The sequence below is a fragment of the Triticum dicoccoides genome, chromosome 4B, assembly GCF_002162155.2.
Source record: "Triticum dicoccoides isolate Atlit2015 ecotype Zavitan chromosome 4B, WEW_v2.0, whole genome shotgun sequence".
NCBI lineage: Eukaryota > Viridiplantae > Streptophyta > Magnoliopsida > Poales > Poaceae > Triticum > Triticum dicoccoides.
Genome location: NC_041387.1, coordinates 635,109,043 through 635,128,234, shown reverse-complemented (window position 1 = coordinate 635,128,234; position 19,192 = coordinate 635,109,043). Strand labels below are relative to the sequence as shown.

The 19,192-nt window shown below is 43.3% G+C and overlaps 2 long non-coding RNA genes across 10 annotated transcripts; both read right to left on the bottom strand.

The window, feature by feature from the left end:
• Nucleotides 1-438: 438 nt before the first annotated feature.
• LOC119291934 lies at nt 439-5,305 on the bottom strand. 6 transcript variants are annotated; one of them, XR_005142753.1, is made up of 10 exons: nt 4,678-5,305; nt 4,347-4,403; nt 3,895-4,013; nt 3,654-3,753; nt 3,456-3,583; nt 3,058-3,118; nt 1,646-1,706; nt 1,479-1,566; nt 1,300-1,369; nt 439-724 (listed from the first exon to the last, which is right to left on the bottom strand). It is a non-coding gene; the product is annotated as an uncharacterized LOC119291934 (long non-coding RNA). The 6 variants fall into 6 exon arrangements; XR_005142755.1 differs by lacking the exon at nt 439-724 and adding an exon at nt 961-1,218 and having other exon boundaries at nt 1,479-1,580; XR_005142750.1 differs by lacking the exon at nt 439-724 and adding an exon at nt 961-1,218.
• A 4,524-nt stretch (nt 5,306-9,829) lies between these two features.
• Nucleotides 9,830-13,751, bottom strand: LOC119291933. Of its 4 annotated transcripts, none has more exons than XR_005142747.1 (4): nt 12,963-13,751; nt 12,219-12,311; nt 11,806-12,151; nt 9,830-11,726 (listed from the first exon to the last, which is right to left on the bottom strand). It is a non-coding gene; the product is annotated as an uncharacterized LOC119291933 (long non-coding RNA). The 4 variants fall into 4 exon arrangements; XR_005142749.1 differs by having other exon boundaries at nt 9,830-11,964; nt 12,085-12,151; XR_005142746.1 differs by having other exon boundaries at nt 9,830-12,151.
• Nucleotides 13,752-19,192: the final 5,441 nt, after the last annotated feature.

Sequence of the window (19,192 nt, the reverse complement as noted above, 5' to 3'; positions counted from 1 at the left end):
CAGTCATGACTGTAGTCCATGTAGTTTTGGCCCGGTTAACACGTGACATGGAGGCGGACGCAAGAGGAAGACAACCGGCGATGGACGCAGACGGCATGTTCGGCCGCCGCAGCCTCCATGGACAAACACTGCAGCCCACCAAGAGGGCCTGCGGAGGAATAGTAGAGGGAAAGTGGAGGGTACCGATGCCGAAACAGAACTGCGGCAGACGCTTGCCGCTGGGATGGAGGACTGCGGTGGCGCAACCTCCACAATGGAGGCTGGTAGCTAACTAAGTTTATGGTTTTTTAATAGTACTAGATGACCCGTTGCGCCCATGGCGCAAAAAGCCAATTAAAACCATGCATTATGTGACTATTGTAGGGCACCTTAAGGAAGAGAGAAATATAGGCTTATCTATCTGCGTTGATACTTATAGTACTTCAAATGGACGATCTATAATATCTATACTAACATTACCCAATGTAGAGATAGCAAGGAGCATTATAAACATAAAGTCCGACACACAAGCTGTATATAGGTGACACTAAAGGTTTATGATGGTGTCGTCATATGGAGTGAATGGTTAGACAGAGGCGGAGGCACTTTGCCTTGCGCCTAAAGGTGAAGGCATACATCGTTCCTTCATCTATGTTTGCTATGTGAAGAATTCCGTCAAGTTTGTTGTTAAGATACTCCTGTCAGCAGCTCCTTCCATAAGCCGCGCGATGATATTTATCATAACCTATATAGTTGAGCAAGAAACAATAAAATTTCAATAAAGGGGAGTGAAATCACTGAACAGGTATATCCTGTTATGCAAGAAAGATTTGCATGAGGCCAGGCAAGATAATATCAAACCTACGTTGGATCTGTAGTGGACTTAAACACCATGTAAATGGATACTTATATAGTATCTTTATACATAATGGTTTATACTTGAGGTCATGGTAGCATGATAGCCCAAAAGGACTAACGATGTACAAAGAAAGGTACGAAGGCAGTTCATGCAGCTCATTTACATTGATCTTATACATGGCGTTTGTATAGGGTCACATTGTTTCCCCACATACAATGGTCACTCAGCTCATCTTTCATCTATGTAGTTCTCACCACGAAATGCATAGTGTTTATTATGTTTCCAAAGCGACACAAGTAACATAAAGGAAGCCAGGTTTTTCCCATGGACAATGTATTCCCCATCAGCTAAATGGGCCCTTTTCCATCGATGGTCCGGTTCTGAACAAAGAGAGTCAGGAATAGGAAACTAAGGTATATGAACAATTGCAAACAACTTTTCTTTTCCGGCTATGTATTTACCTGTGGCGTTGTTGCTGAGGCAAACATTGCTGTGTGAACCTCTGCGTTCAAGTTTCTGCCTCAAAGCTGGCTTTTGTAATAAAACAATGAAGCAGTAAGGTAGGAAGTAAGCAGCGTGAACATCTGTAACTAATGGATGTCTAACATTTTGAAGTAGACTGGTGGAACAGAAGTCGGACCTGGATTGATAAGCATGCATTTGGAACAGTCACGGGCAGGCTTCGACGCTGCTTGAGCGATCTGTGGTTCTTATGCATAGCGCATGGACTGCATGGGGTTGGCTAAGAATGGCTTAAGGGAAAGCATAAATAACCTGTACGACACATGAATTTCGACACATGCTTACCGCCGATATCTTCGACAGGTATGTCGTTAGCATCTAACTCTTCTTCTTTGATAGTTACTTTCTGCACGCAAGCAGCAGACCTGTTAGGATTGCTAATTTTTGGGTGTTCTTGATGTTATGGTTAAACGGAGAGTATGAATATATCTAGCAATTTGCTTGGCATAAAATAATCACACAGGACAGAATGAGCTGATAAGAAATCCGCAGAAAGGATTGATGTATAACCTTTCCTCTTGAGTATAGTTTCATAGTTCAGACTTAATATATTGTTTTGGGTGTATGTATAATCAGTCTGATTGGGTATCTTGGCGGCATAATAAAAAATTAAACTACCTTTTATTTATTACAGAGTATAGCATGTACACAATGCAAAGGTTTCAGACACATATATCTGCTGACCAGACATCTCTCTACAGCTGATAGGAAGGCCAATAGCTAGTCATGAATTTCCTAGATCCATACTTCTATTTAATTGCAACACAGCATAACAAGTTATCGGGTCTGAAAGCTAATTCGTGAATTAGCAGGGCAAAGGGTGGGAACATCAAGAACGCATGGGGAATGTAATCAGTGCCGGCAAATAAATAATCACATAGAGTTATTTATCCATGCATCATCTAAACTCAAAGAACATTTATTTGCACCAACATTATTCCACTACTCGGTTCAGTTATTAGGTCATGGGCTCATGGCGCGCGCGTGTGTGTGTACACACACACACATGAAGCTGCATGAGTTTTGTAATCGTGTGGAGAAAATAGAAAAGAAATAAAGAGAAGAACAAGACATGGCACGTGCCTTTGGCCAAAAGTTTTTGTGTGTCGTGTTCGTCGACTTGATGTGAATTGTGATCGATCGTGGGCGATTTCCAACAGCAGAATAATTACTTGACGACCACTTTCTGCAAAGCAGCATCCTGTCTTTTTATTTTGTCACCAATCGTACTGCTACTCCATGCATATATGCAATTTGAATGTGCTGGTGGATATGAAGATGTGTATGAGTAGAATACAAACTCAGAAATAATTTTGATTTTCAGAATATGTCTCTGTTCAATTTAGTTCCATCACACGGTGAGTTAACAAGAGTATTCATTCAGTTACCAATATTTCATTATAATTCCCAACAGCATAGATGATATTTATGCACTCTAAGGATATGATTGTGTAGTTTCCTTCTTTTATATATGCATTATAGACTGCTGGGCTTAGCATTCTTAAACCTGAGACATACTTTTAAGGATGTTTGAGCTCTGCTGTTGCAATGACACCGCACTCGACAAAGCATTCAGCATATGAAACTAAACAACCAATCTACGAAGAAAGTGTCTGCTCGACTACTTGGCATGCAATCAGAAACTAGTAAATTCACCAGCGAGCAAAAGAACAATGTAGGGCTTTATGGATTATCACCATGCTGTTCGTCACGCATCATCTTCACTGGATATTTATTCTGAACCGTTATATCAGAGACCTGGAAGAAAGCAAGAACAACAAATATATAACTCAGGAATGAAGACTGCATTTTTCAGTAAATTGAGACCTACAGTAGAAAATACCACCATTTCTCTTGTTTTCAAGGTTTACCTGATATGATATTCCCTTTTAGGCAATGTCAAACATGGCAAAACTACTCTAACAATTATCTATCATTAAACCCATATAGGTGAAATTTGGTGTTCCATTACCTTTATACACAAGTCAAACCATTTTTTTGTAACACCAATTCCAAAAATCTATGATGCTCTTGTACATGTGCAAATGCAAATTTGAATTTCTGGAACAATCATTTGGTTGTATAGTTTACTTACACTATAAATCCTTTCCTAAACAAGATGGCGTGCGTGGTAGGCTCCGTGGTGCTTAGAGCTTACTCCAACTTTATTCCAAAGGATGTACACCAGCATCTTCCTCGCTGGTCCCCAACATTGCCACATGCCTTCAATAAGACAGTAGAGGGATGATTCATCAACTGAAGATGAAGAAATGAACGAAGAGCAGAAATATACCCGAGGCATCGGACTGACACCGTACACGGATGGAGCCTGGAGGAACCCTCTTCTACACTTCTCTCGACCTACTACCGCCTTTCCTGCCTTGCATCCGGACCTACATATGAAAGAACGACCCTCAACATTAAACAACACATGAGACACAAAAGTGGGCATACAGAAAATAGTTAATTCAGCCAAGCCAAATCACATCAGTACAAAAAAACATAAGCCAAGTGGATAAGACATTTCAGCTTACTTTGTTTGTCCCTTTGTTTTTCTCTGCGGATAAGGATAGTTGCAAACATGGGACACTCCAAAAAGGGTATTGCTGCACAGGAGAAGTAATCCCTCGCCACAGACAGCGCGCGGCTGTAGCTGCAAGATACCAAGCCATAAAAAATCCACAAACATTCTCAGTTCATTTTACTAACAGAACTAATTGCAAAGATGAACTATAGCCAAATAAGGTGATAATGGGTAATATTTTTTCTAACAAATTTCTGTCAATACATCAAAAATAGCTCCAGGATTTGTAACCAAACATCAACCAAGGATAGCTTATAGGTCCCATATCAAATAGATTGATTACTGCAACCAGCATGCTCAGAATCGAGCAAGCATCATCTAACTAAGCGCAAACACCATCTCTAAGTTCAGTGAATAAAGCTACAGAAGTGGTACATAGAACTGAGTAAAGAGTAAGCTCACCAGGTTATGTGGCATGAGTGCGGTGAGATGAGATGATGAATGACCTGCAGGAAGAAACTGGATGCCAAACAATTTCAGTTCATTGGAGATAAGTTTCAGGGAAATATGAAATAACTGAGTACAAAACAAAGCACAAAATCTTCCCCTCAGCTTGCTTCGATTTTTGTCGAACACATAGCAGGCATAGATAAAGCAGATTCCACACAAATAAATATGAGAATTATGGGGATCAAATCGAGTGGTGGAGGTAGAGAAGGAGCACAACAGGGGCGCAGGGTCGTAACAGGAAAAGCAACGGGGGTGGAGAAGTGCGGGGGCTGGTGGCTCTCACCTAGATTCGTCGAGGAGGAAGAGCCTAGGCGCAGCAGTGCCCGTGCCCCTCCTCCTGTCACCCTGCCGGCCATCACGCGAGACTCAAAGGGACGGCGGTGGATGCAGAGGCAGCGATGCCGCGTCGCCCCGCCGGCTACCGCGGCCACAGGATGCCGCGCGCCCTCGTTCGGCTTCCCCTGCTACTTCAGCGACGTAGGCCGCCCCGCCGGCTACCGCGGCCACGGGATGCCGCGCCCCCTCCTTCGGCTTCCCCTGCTACTTCAGCGACGTGGGCGCAGCCTTGCCGGTGTCGCACGCTCTCCTGCGGAGTGCGGTCCGCACATATGCAAGCTCCGCTTCACCGCCACGGAATCTTCTCCGCCATCGCGAGCTCCTGCTGCCGCGGCCGCTCCTCCTCCTCCATGGCTCCCCTTTGTCACGCCCTTTGTCACGCCCTCTCCCCTTTGGCAAGCAGGCAGTGAGGAAGACAATGACGGGCGACGGCGGCGGCTGACGATGGCCTGCGGAGACGGACGAAGAGGCGGGGATTGGGCGAAGCGAGGCTTGCTGGGGAAGGAGAGAGAGGCACGCGCGTCCCTGCCAGCAACAGTGGTTGCAGGCGCTGTAACTCCTAAGGGCATGTACAATGGTGGCATATGGATACATTTATTTTTCCTCTTCAATGATAAAAAGTAATTTGAAGCACCTACATTTATTTTTCCTCTTCAATGCAAGCTATCACTAGTAGGCCTCATTAAGAAATACTCCCTCCGTCCGGAAATACTTGTCATTAAGATGAACAAAAGGGGATGTATCTAGACGTATTTTAGTTATAGATACATCCCTTTTTATCTATTTTGATGACAAGTATTTTCGGACGGATGGAGTAAAAAATAAAGACTCTAGTACACATGCATCTCTACTTTTCACTCCAACCTTTTCCGCTTTTGTCACCGGACCACGCTTTTTCTCTTCAAGCACCCGCCCCTTGAAGAGGATCCTGCTTCCCTATCCAAACCTACTTTACGTCATATCCGATCCTACATGGCATGCAAAGCATCACCTTAAGGCTATGCATTGTACATGCCCTAAGCAAACCCAAGAGGATACAACCACCCCACTGACATGTATGGACCAGCGTGGATAGGGGCCATTTGCAACGGAACAAGGCCACGCGCGTCCAAGTACCAACTCTGACCGAGCGAGGCAAGCCTTTAACCAGCGGCTAAAACAGAGGAGCTCAGCGCACCTCACCTTACCTGACGCCGCACTTACCCAATAGACAGACGGATGGGATCAACGGTCTTGAAGAGGAAGAGACCCAGCTAGGTACACGGAAGCAGGGTGCGAGTAGACCAGCGCCAATCCACCGACCCGGCTGACAGCCTCACGTCGCCCACAATCGGCCTGGTCTGCTTTTCCACCCGGACACAGACAGGCACACACGGCGTGACTGCCACATGGACCCACGCAAAAGGCTGGCCCAGTCGTCATCCGCTCTAGCCTGATCACGCGGTGTACAGAAAAATGAGTGCAGGGATGTTTACCACGATGATGAAAAGTACGCTGACAACGGCCAGAGAGGCAGCGAATCAACCCGTGGTTGAGTTGGTTAGGTGGACAATGGTATCCCCAACCCACCAGGGTTCAAATCCTGGTGCTCGCATTATTCCTGGATTTATTTCAGGATTTCCGGCGATGCACTTTCAGTGGGAGGAGACGTTCCCGTCGACGACGAGGCGCCTACGCTGACTTCGTAAATCTCAAGATGATATGCCGGCTCAGTCTCTCGGAGGTGCTCATAGGGGTAGGGTGTGCGTGTGTGCGTTCATAGGGATGAGTGTATGCGTGTGTATATGAGCGCTTATGTCTGTACTGATACTCAAAAAAAAACGGCCAGAGGGGCAGATCGAGCATACCGGATCGATTTCAACCGGTGTTGGCGCTAGAACGGCAGGTTGCATAGAGTGATTTATATGTTCAACTAGCAAAAGAGCTCATTTTTTTCGAAACGGAGGCAAAAGAATTGCCTCGTCGATTAATTAAGAAGAGAATTGCCCGGTTAATGTACGGAAAACCGGGCTAAAACCGATACAATAAGACCATAATCGGGTTACTCACCAATCATGACCCCACAAGCACTCGTGCAACCCGCCAAACCCTCCTAACACGCAATAACTCCTCACGCTTGTACACCACAATTTTGAACCCGACAAGAACATCCCAACGAAAGATAGTGGACCACATCGAAACCACGTATGACGACCCAAACCATGAGGATGAGCCGAGGGACCGGGAATCATCCATTAAGCAGCTGCGGGCGCGGCGCCACTCTTTTTGCCTTTGCACCTTGGTGGCTTCTCCTTCACTATACCAGACCGAGGGCAGTCACTCGCCTTCTTGTATTTGCCCTTGAATGTCGTTCCCGTCAGGAGGCAAGCAATCGCCCTTCCAGTTCCAGGGCTAACAGTCTCCACGCTAGCAAGCAAGTCACAAAGCTCTTTTGCAAAGAGAGCATTGGAATTATCCGTTGGCGGGGGTGGAATGGGTGCAGAAGCCACATGTGAGTGCGCAGCCGAGTTCACCTCACTCGACTCACATGTCAAGGTTGAATCATGTCGCTCACACGTGGTTGCTTGCGTGTCCACCATCATATGCTCCACTGATAGAGGCGAATCAGAGCTCGCACATAACACTTGAAGCTCGGGCATCACCTGCAGCACCGGAGGCACAACCACGGGAATGGTCCCGCCCTCAACTGTAGACATCACAATGGGCAAGGCAGACGGCGACGATGAGTTGTCCATAGCTCTAGGGGAGAAACAACCATAGAGCTCCCCAACTCTGTTCTCCACTGAGCCACCAACATCAACCTCGCTAGGAGGATGTGGCGCAGGAGTGGATTGCAACACAGCCGGCACAAGAGAGAGCTTTCCCAGAGCAGCCTCCGCTCGCTCTAGAAAGCTCCCAACGCGCACCAGGAGTTCAGCCTGGGCAGCTAGAGTGGACTAGAGCAGCACATCAGATGGGGTTGCCGATTCAGCATGAGCGGAAACGACCGATGCCCAGGACCTGTGGTGAAGCACCTTGGAGGGGAGCTGGGATACCATCGAACCATCACAAGGAGTTGGAGCTCGGTGATGCTCGGTGTCGAGGCGAGACCGTGGCGGCATCGCGAGGCATGCAAGTGAGCTGAATGGACGCCAAGCATTGCGACACCCACGCGCCAAGTGGCCGTTCTCCAAACAGCGGCAGCACCTCAAGGGATCTGTGCAATCAGCGGCTCGATGACCAGGAGCAAGACATCTGCAACACCTACCAAAGAGCCAAGCCGGAATGGGACGAGGGGGTAATGCCGGAGTTGGCGACTCCAGACGGCGCCGGCCACGCCGAGGCAGCACATCTTGCCATCCTCCAGTCGCCTCCCTCTCGGGCATCACACACTGATCAGCACGCTGAGCTGCCGGGACAGAGCTTTTGGCAGCCGATGGCGTCAATGGGGCCAACTCCTTCTCTTCCTCATCGTCAACATCCCCGTCACCAAGGGAAGCCCAGGACACATGCCGCCCCATGTCTAAGTCGGCCGGGGAAGCGTCGGCGGGCGCTGTCGGGGACGATTCGAAGATGAGCGCTGCTAGAGACGAAGCGGGAGCGGAGGGCTCTGTCGAAGCCGAAGATGTCGTCGCCTCCTCCCCGAGGAGCGTACGGGCCACCCTTCGCCCTTGGACGGTTGGGTCGGCGCGGCGGGAGGCGAGGGCGGCCGCGGCGAGAGCTGACGCGGGAGCTGGAGCGGGAGGCGGCGGGTAGCCGGCCCTTAGCACGGCAAGAGTGGCCGCCGCCGTCGCGACCGACGCGGATGCGGGCCGAGGTCGTGGGTCGGGGCGGCGAGAGGCGAGGGCGGTCGCGGGAACTGGAGCAGCGGGCGGCGAGGAGCCGGCGCTCGGTACGGCCGGAATGGCCGCCGCCGTCGCGGCCGACGCAGGCGCGGGTCGAGGTCGTGGATGAGCACCCATGGCGTCACCCCGCGAGGAGAAGCGCGTAGGTTGCAAGAGGGCGTCGAGAGGATGCCGGATCTGGACCGGGCAGGTGCAAGGGAGGCCGGAGAAGAGAGATCGGGGCGGCGGCGCCGCCGGCGCAAGCGGGCTCGCGAGAGCCATGTCCGCTCGTACTTTTTACCGCTCCCCCGACTAAGCAGCACTAGCAAAAGAGCTCATGCGTTGCTACGGGGTGAGAAAATTATGCCCTTCAAGTCAAGCGACCGACAACATAATACCTATAATGATTATAGATAATATACAACCCATATTGTAAATTAATATCAATAAAACTGATATTGATAATTAGACATGCTAATATAATACATTTAGTTGATGGACTACATGACACAAGCTTAGAGAACGGTTGTCATGAACCAAAATGAATCAAACTGATTAAGTGATTAGATCTCTATCGGTTACCATGGAGGCAGGGGACAAGGCTCGTTTGAATGGCTCAAAGATGCCATAGACTCATAAATGAAGTTAATGAAAGTGATGACGATGTACTGTACTACTCAAGCGTAACAGTTTCAGTAAACAATGTCTCACATAGTACAGTTTTGTAGAAGGAAAATAACTTAACCTCTTGATGTAGAGAATGCAACACAGATGCTCAACTACCTTACAAGTGTGTATGAGGAAGGAGATGTGAGGTCAGCTCTGATTGCCATGGTTCAATTGCTTCGACACGGAAAAAATAGAGTGGATATCACCTCCGACAGCAAGGCTTTCTTCTTCTCCCCCCTTCTCACTCCCACTGTTAACCGCAAAAAATTTCAGACACCATGGTCGCTTGCTTTCCTGACAGCTAATTCACAGATCCGGACACACTTTGCAAGGCCAAACTGGAGAGAGGTGTACTCTGATTTGGTACTCACAAGAACCCTCATATAGGTTAGTCATATTTGATTATTACTAGGAAACATGCCCGTGCGTTGCAACGGGAGAAAAAAAATCGTATGCCCCTATCCTCCTTGCACATAGATCCACATCACTTACTTGCAAGGATATATGGCCACAAATGCATATTCAAATTAAGAACGATCAAAATGCATATTATTTATCTTATATATATTTCATACAGGGAAAATTTAACCTTTGAAGAAAATGAGGTGAAAGAGTTAACTTCTGGAATGAACGTCAAAGCCAATTACCTTTTGGGGCAATGTATTATTAAAGTATATCCATACAACTTGCGATGTGATCATGAGAGAACAAAGTTGAATAATGATTTTTTTTATCAAGTAAAGAAGGTGAGAACAGTGCTCAAAACTCAAGTGTGAGATTATAGACAACATACAGATTGCCTTATTCCAACTGAAGAATATATGTACCAATGAGATCGATCTCCATGCTACACCAAATTATCAATTCATCAATTGATTGTACATTGCATATCAATTTACTTGCCTGAAATTTTAAAAAACCTGACTGGTGATGAACTAACCGATTCACACAAAGAGCTACAATCAGAGGAAGTGGGTAAGAATGGCAATTAATATAAATGGCAAACAACAATCTAACAAAATAGTACAATACTTATAGAAACTGGCAACGAATTTGGAATTTAATATTTTATTGAATGGAAAAACCCCTCCGCATTATTAGTGATGCCAATCCTGAAATAAGATAACAACTTGAAGAACAGAGAAAACTAATTTATTTGGAGCTCGTAGCTCAGAACACAAATTGCAGTTTCCAGCCTGAGAGATAGACACATGCCAGTTTCCCTCACATGTGTGACCTTCAGAATATTGCATTGCTCTCATTACCAAAATGAGGGCATCAAATATTTAACCTGCAAACCAGAACATGTGACAATATCTATGAAGAGCTGCATCTACTTCATTTCAATGACATATTGATTAGGAGGTAGTAGCATGCAACATATACAAATAAAAGTTTTGCAGTGCGACAAGCGCCACCTCCCCAAAATTCTGGAAAGCTCAATCTTATCGCACCTCCTCTTGGTCTTCCCCCTGGACTCCATCTAAGACAGCTACACGGCCGCCCGGGCGATCATTACAGCGAATGACACTGACTCAAGTTCACTCGACACCTTCTACTCCACGCTCAACTCGGCGAGACTCGGCCAACTCAAGTTGTTATCAGCAAGCCTTTGTGTGAATCGGTTAGTTCATCACCAGTCAGGTTTCAGTAACACATTTCAGTTTCACAAAATTATAATTCACCAGTCCACTGAACATGTTGCACATTTCAGTTTCACAAAATTATAAACATATCCTGAATATTTGATGATTTTGTACTAACTATACAGTACGATAGAATTACAAAAAGAAAAGTAAGACACTAACGGACTAACCTGCATGTCCTTGGTTTGTTCACTCTGTTTGCTCTGAATTGCAGATTACGTTTACAGCCACATAGTATCACGTCAAATGTCTCATGAATTAAGATCACAAAACTTCTCTAAAAAAAGAACATCACAAAACTCTCATGAACAATATGAGGTCATGCAGGATGCAACCAACCTTGGGTCGCTCGGGAAATCAAGCAAGATGTGTTATCCCTGGTCATGTTCTTGGCCGGCCTCTGTTGCTCCGCTCTCGCCCAATCATCGGATAACTGAAACCACACAAACCTCTTGAATTCCAACTCTAATCCGCCACCATCGGTCACTATGTGTGGCTCGACATGTGATGGCGTGCGTCCAGCAAATCCCTGCAGCTCACCGACCCAAAACCCACCGCTGCCGCCACAATCTCCTAGCTGCACTATAGTCCAAGAAATTAGAATCTCGCACCATATGTAATCAAGAGCAGAGATACGGAAGAATTCAAATACTTGGGACTGACGAACGACGACAATCCTGATTCGAGACTTGGGCTTAGCGGCTTGCTTCGAAATGTCAATAAAAGAGCAACCTCTATAAATGTCTATAGAAGAGCAACCTCAGTATAAACGTCTATGAAAGAGTTCAAATACAGAAGTTCATATAATACTACGAAAGAGTTTCAATAGAGGTTCTGAACTTCAATGTCTTAAAATTATTACTTCTTGATACAGCTACCTGAAATTAACAATAAGCGGGTTACAATATGAAATTCCCAACAGAAAAGATTAAGTGGTCATGCACACACACAACTCACTTCAACAGTTTTCGACCAGCTAGTTAACATGTGAAGCTGGGCTGCCTGTTCTTCAAGATATTTATTATATCTCCAGGCCCATTTCAGCATATGATGGAACGATTCTTTTAGCTCTCCTTTCTCAGACTCGCTCAATTGTGTACGCAGTTCTTGAGACATCTAAACATCAAGAGAAGCAACTTGAAGAACATAATAATCTCAAACCCAATATGAACAAGACTGAACAAGCAACCTAGATAAGCTTTTGATGGAACACATCAAGATCAATCATTCAATCACCTCTCTCCGAAAAATAATATACACTACCAAATTCAGATGTTGTAGAATTCCGTAGGATCTCTTCAATCTAAGAATCAAAAAACTGATGAGATACGAAAAAACAAAATAATAATTTCACGGGTTCAAATGCACACCTTCGATTCAACTCTCAGATTGGAAAGCAGCTCAGGGTATTTCATTGAAGTGTATGGACATCTGAACTGGACAACTTCAAGCAATTACAAAACCTACATGAAACAAATAGCAAATAAGATTTTCCAGCGGACAAATTGTCAAGACATCTTTCTCTCACTGTTAATGAATAAAAAGTTTAGCAAGTCTGGATACTTCTAAAGTTTTGTGGTGTCTTGAATGGTGAACCATTCAGGACTGCTCCATGTGCAGGTATGAGTTTTATTAAGTTCGGTGAAGCATTTGCGCTTCAAGCCACATCTGACTCCGTCATTCGCTGTTCAGTGGCTAGGCCATCAATAATCCCAAATCCACTGCCAAGTCTAAAAGGCAATGTGTCTGATGAATCCAACAACTGGAAGCGGCAAAAACCGTTGAGAAATTAAACAAGAGCGCCACCGACATAAAGATAAATATAAGAGGAAAAGGCATTTATCTCTACCCTTATCAGGCAGCTAATATTCTGATGCAATTAAACAAGGCAATCCTAGGAACACTTAGGTTAGAAAAGCAAGTCAGGAGCACAATTAATTATCTCTACTCTCATATGTAAGCAATGATAGCAGGCAAAAACTATGCTCTTTGATTGCGAAGCAGAATGTCGCCCATCTGGAATCAATGAGTGATGCGCCATAGAGAGGGCACTTCTAGTTCTAGTGCTTCAGGGGTTGGGTTTTCAGCGTCAGCAGCACCATTAGGAAAATCACCTGCATCGGCCCCGGAGAAGAACCCACCGCGGCCGTGGCGCCCGGAGAACACCTTGCGGTTCTTGGCCACGACGTCGCACGCCGCCTCCGCCGGCATCCGGCGCGCGAACAACGCAGCCGCCAGGAACCATCCGGCGCCGGACCCTGCTTGAAGTAGTCCGCTACGCGGGCCTCGGGGTTCCCGGACAGCTCCCGCAGTCAGCGCTCGAGCCTGACCAGCACGGCCGCGGCGAGCGTGCCCCGCAGAGCACGCCCCTGCCGGCTCCAGCGCCTGCGCGCCAAACAGGAAGTTGGACTCGTGGATGGAGAAGATCTGCTCAACGGCCCGACGCCGTGCTGCCCCGCAAGCCCCGGCAAGGCGGCTTTCATCCCCGCCGCATCGTGGTTGAACGCCCGGCTCAGCCCGCCCACACGTCGCGGCGGCTCATCCTTGGGCGCCCTGTCCGTGCGTGCGCCGGCCTCGACGCCACCGGCAACGGCCCGACGCCGTGCTGACGCGCCCGAGCCTAGGCGAGGAAGCCTCCATCCCCTGCCGCATCGTGGTCGCGTCGTCGTAGCTGTCGCCACCACCACGGACGTCGTCGCACAGCCGCAGCCTCCGAGTTCACCAGCCGCCGGTGCCCCCGTCCTCCCTGCGACCGGCGCCGCGACCCTCTACCTCGCGGACAACGACGACAGCGCCACTATCGACCGTCTCGGGCCGCCCCTCGCCTCGCTCACGTGGGCCGCAGACAACCCCTGCCGCGACGCCTCGTTCTATTCCTGGGCTTGGACGGCGCGTACGCCCGGTGGTGGAGAACGGGAATGGATAAGCTGCCGGTGGAGGATAGGGGGTTTAATGTAAAAATGAAACGTTTTCTAAACTTAAAATAGGACTGCGGGTTGATTTCATGTAAACTTATGAGCTTGTTTGCAAAACGGCCACGATGACGGACGACCAGAAGCATTAGCTGCTTTATTAGTAGGGAAAGAGGAAAGATTATTTGGCTGTGCACCTGATCAAAATTGAAGTGACGAATCCTACTTTACATTACAAAAAAAGACACTACATATGAGAGTAAGGAACAAAATCAATAGACTGCTTCTGTCATGTTAATAGCTCTCACACAAAGGTGATGTTCACGGACCCGTGCCGCAGAGTCTCCCTCGCCCCTGTCGATGCCGTGTTGCAGCCGCGGCGCTTAGGAGCTGGACCCGGACACAAGCTGCTCAACATCTCCCTTAACTCCGTCGACGCCGTGCTGCAGCAGCAGGTACGCGGCGGCGTTCAGGAGCTAGAACACAAAGCTTCTCAAGCTCTCCCTCGCCTCCTTCGACCCCGTGTTGCAGGGGCGGGTACACGGTGACGCCGTGTCTTCTTATCCGATCCTCTTCCTTTTTCCTCCGAAAGTGTCGCGTCTTTAAGTTCTTTCCACCCTGAATCCAGGTGCGTACCTTCCCCTACGTGGGCGCTGTTTTTCTCATCCGACCCAATCTCTTTCTTTTTCCCTCACATAAGCGTGTCACGTTTCTCCCGTTATTTTTTTAAAACACAATACAGACGTATACACTCATATACACGCGCATACACTCACCTCTATAAACGCACACCCTACCACCTCCCCCGAGAGACTGAGCCGTCATACCATCTTGAGATTTAATCGGTCTTCCTGGAGCGCGCACTTTTCCGTTCTTGATTATATCAATTTTCTCTTAATTACTTCCCTTATTCTCAAGGTGGCTTGCTGATTGCAGATCATAGACATATATAAATTAGTGGAATAGATTGTAAAGGGGCAAGGTGATATTATTTAATAAGGCACATAACGAATCCCTGTTTCGCACACGATCAGGACTTGGCTCAGTTGGATTGATAGAAGCAACTAGTACTTTATTAGTAGGTAAAGATGTATGGCTCGGGGTTGAAAACTATAATTTGACTATTTGAATTCTATGAAATCGAGGGACACCCTATATTTGCAGACAAATATATTCAGTGACTATCAAAGTGTTTCTCATGTGCACAAGAATTTAGATGAGTTCATGCAACTTTCAAGATAATAATCCTACCCATGTATTTATTGTATTGATCTCAAGAGATTCAACACATACAATGGCATGTGGTTTAAGCCATTAGGATTCGTTTTTTTTTTCTCGAAAAGGATTAGGACTCGTATATGGGCTTCGAGCATTCCAACTTCGTTTTAGGACACACATGTGAGTGGGAGTGAATCCAACATACAAATGCTGCAGATACATGAAACGACTCTTTATTCATACTAGCAAATATGCAAGTGCATTGCAACGGGAGTGAAAAAAATCACCTCTCATACACACTCTCGAGACATCAGTAAATCTCTCGAAATCGTGAACGATGTCACATGAAAAACAAAAAGATAAGTGATGTTGCGCAAAAACATAAAGACGTGATGATTTTTGAAGTGTATTCAAGGGTGTTTCCAATTTAGACAATATAAATATCTATCTAGTTGCAACTATCTCTTTTCGCATTTGTTGTCGTTCCTCCTCGGTGGTGCCCAACAAATATTTGCATTACGATGAAAATAGCATTTGCAAAAGAGCATTATTTTTGCCTCCTTAATATATGTTTTTTTTTTGTAATCCAAGTGAAGTATTAATTTGGTCGCAAACATGTTAGACAACTCCATCGAAAACAATCAATTTGTAAGGGCATGCATACCAAATGTTCAAGGTTGCATATCAACATCGATATTCTCAAGAAAAAGATTATGGAAACAATTTAAAACAATATGAAAATTAAAGTCAAGCTATTGGTTTACGTAAAGCTTGTATCAGCAACATTGTACATTTTTCTACATCGAAAACATTTTTATATACATGCTTAATACTTTCCAATTTCATGGTTAACATTTTTCAAAACCTATATATTTTTTATGTCTACTTCTTTTATACACATTCTACTTTTTTGTATACATCAGGAACATTTTTTACATACACGTTTAATAACATGATACATGATAATATTTTTGAAAACTTGTAATTTTTATGTCTACTTTGTTCCATACACAGTGTATATGTTTTTGTATACATTTTTTTACATATACATCAGAAACATTTTTTTTCTATGCACATTTTTTTAAATGTACGATTAACATTTACTAAAATATATTTTTATTTTTCTATACACATTGTACTTGTTTGTATATAATGGAAACATTTTCTCTGTACAAGCTTGACATTTGTTTAATGCATGATTAACATTCTTTCAAAGTCCGCATATGAGCGATTTTTATAATTAAAATATTTATAGTATTTCGAAATAAAGCCAAAAGAAGAAAATACAAAGCGAATGTAAAATAAGTGAAAAAAGTAAGAAAAAATAAGTGTTGTAAAAACAAAAAGATAAGTGATGTTGCGCAAAAACATAAAGACGTGATGATTTTTGAAGTGTATTCAAGGGTGTTTCCAATTTAGACAATATAAATATCTATCTAGTTGCAACTATCTCTTTTCGCATTTGTTGTCGTTCCTCCTCGGTGGTGCCCAACAAATATTTGCATTACGATGAAAATAGCATTTGCAAAAGAGCATTATTTTTGCCTCCTTAATATATGTTTTTTTTTGTAATCCAAGTGAAGTATTAATTTGGTCGCAAACATGTTAGACAACTCCATTGAAAACAATCAATTTGTAAGGGCATGCATACCAAATGTTCAAGGTTGCATATCAACATCGATATTCTCAAGAAAAAAATTATGGAAACAATTTAAAACAATATGAAAATTAAAGTCAAGCTATTGGTTTACGTAAAGCTTGTATCAGCAACATTGTACATTTTTCTACATCGAAAACATTTTTATATACATGCTTAATACTTTCCAATTTCATGGTTAACATTTTTCAAAACCTATATATTTTTTATGTCTACTTCTTTTATACACATTCTACTTTTTTGTATACATCAGGAACATTTTTTACATACACGTTTAATAACATGATACATGATAATATTTTTGAAAACTTGTAATTTTTATGTCTACTTTGTTCCATACACAGTGTATATGTTTTTGTATACATTTTTTTATATATACATCAGAAACATTTTTTTTCTATGCACATTTTTTTAAATGTACGATTAACATTTACTAAAATATATTTTTATTTTTCTATACACATTGTACTTGTTTGTATATAATGGAAACATTTTCTCTGTACAAGCTTGACATTTGTTTAATGCATGATTAACATTCTTTCAAAGTCCGCATATGAGTGATTTTTATAATTAAAATATTTATAGTATTTCGAAATAAAGCCAAAAGAAGAAAATACAAAGCGAATGTAAAATAAGTGAAAAAAGTAAGAAAAAATAAGTGTTGTAAAAACAAAAAGATAAGTGATGTTGCGCAAAAACATAAAGACGTGATGATTTTTGAAGTGTATTCAAGGGTGTTTCCAATTTAGACAATATAAATATCTATCTAGTTGCAACTATCTCTTTTCGCATTTGTTGTCGTTCCTCCTCGGTGGTGCCCAACAAATATTTGCATTACGATGAAAATAGCATTTGCAAAAGAGCATTATTTTTGCCTCCTTAATATATGTTTTTTTTGTAATCCAAGTGAAGTATTAATTTGGTCGCAAACATGTTAGACAACTCCATCGAAAACAATCAATTTGTAAGGGCATGCATACCAAATGTTCAAGGTTGCATATCAACATCGATATTCTCAAGAAAAAAATTATGGAAACAATTTAAAACAATATGAAAATTAAAGTCAAGCTATTGGTTTACGTAAAGCTTGTATCAGCAACATTGTACATTTTTCTACATCAAAAACATTTTTATATACATGCTTAATACTTTCCAATTTCATGGTTAACATTTTTCAAAACCTATATATTTTTTATGTCTACTTCTTTTATACACATTCTACTTTTTTGTATACATCAGGAACATTTTTTACATACACGTTTAATAACATGATACATGATAATATTTTTGAAAACTTGTAATTTTTATGTCTACTTTGTTCCATACACAGTGTATATGTTTTTGTATACATTTTTTTATATATACATCAGAAACATTTTTTTTCTATGCACATTTTTTTAAATGTACGATTAACATTTACTAAACTATATTTTTATTTTTCTATACACATTGTACTTGTTTGTATATAATGGAAACATTTTCTCTGTACAAGCTTGACATTTGTTTAATGCATGATTAACATTCTTTCAAAGTCCGCATATGAGCGATTTTTATAATTAAAATATTTATAGTATTTCGAAATAAAGCCAAAAGAAGAAAATACAAAGCGAATGTAAAATAAGTGAAAAAAGTAAGAAAAAATAAGTGTTGTAGGCCGCGTTGGGCTGGCCCAATTAGGCATCTTATATAATAGAGAAAACGAGAGCAAAAAGCGAAGATTCTGCGGCCGAACCTGGGTCTCATAGGTGGGAGCACTAGGGTCCAGCCAGTCAGTCTGGCCATGCAGTTGTGATTTGCTGGTGGGTTGACTCCTTATTGTATCAGAAAGAACGGCCGACTTAAAGGGAAAAAACCGAATCGTATTTATGCGAACTCCAGGGGCAAATTACGCGACGGACGACCAGAAACCCAATTTTTTTTATTATTAGGTAAAGATAAAGATAAAGATTGTGCCACATGCCCGAGGATGTACACAATATTTTCCATATAAATTAAAATTGATAGTATGTGTTGAAACAATAGTACACATTTGTATTTTTGTGGGATGGATATTATTGTTATTTCCAAGGATCAATCATGTACAATGCCACGTTGTTTCAACCAATAAAGAAAGATTTATGCTTATACTGAATTAAAATTTATATTCGCTGGGCATTAAAATATTATTTGCACCGTATTAATTGAATTTATTATGGTCTGGTTGGCAGTAGGGAAAATCTTGCAAATTAATATCGCACGGTTGATTGGCATTAAAAGGAGATTTTATAACTATATTAGTGCATTTATGCCATAATTAAAGGTATCTTGTGTGAAATGTGTTGTATCCCCCTCTAGAAAACACACCGAGTCTATATATAGTAATCAATTCATATGGTGATATGTATCCTATTCCACATCAAAATGTCTAAACTTAATCTACTTCTGCAAGCGGTGGCTCTATGTTTCTTTTCTCATGCACTTCAAATCAAAGGTCATCGGCTACACCCCACTGTTCTAGAGGTAGTCGTATGATTCATTATAACATTATCGAATTTTATAGGACTAAGATGTGTTGTCT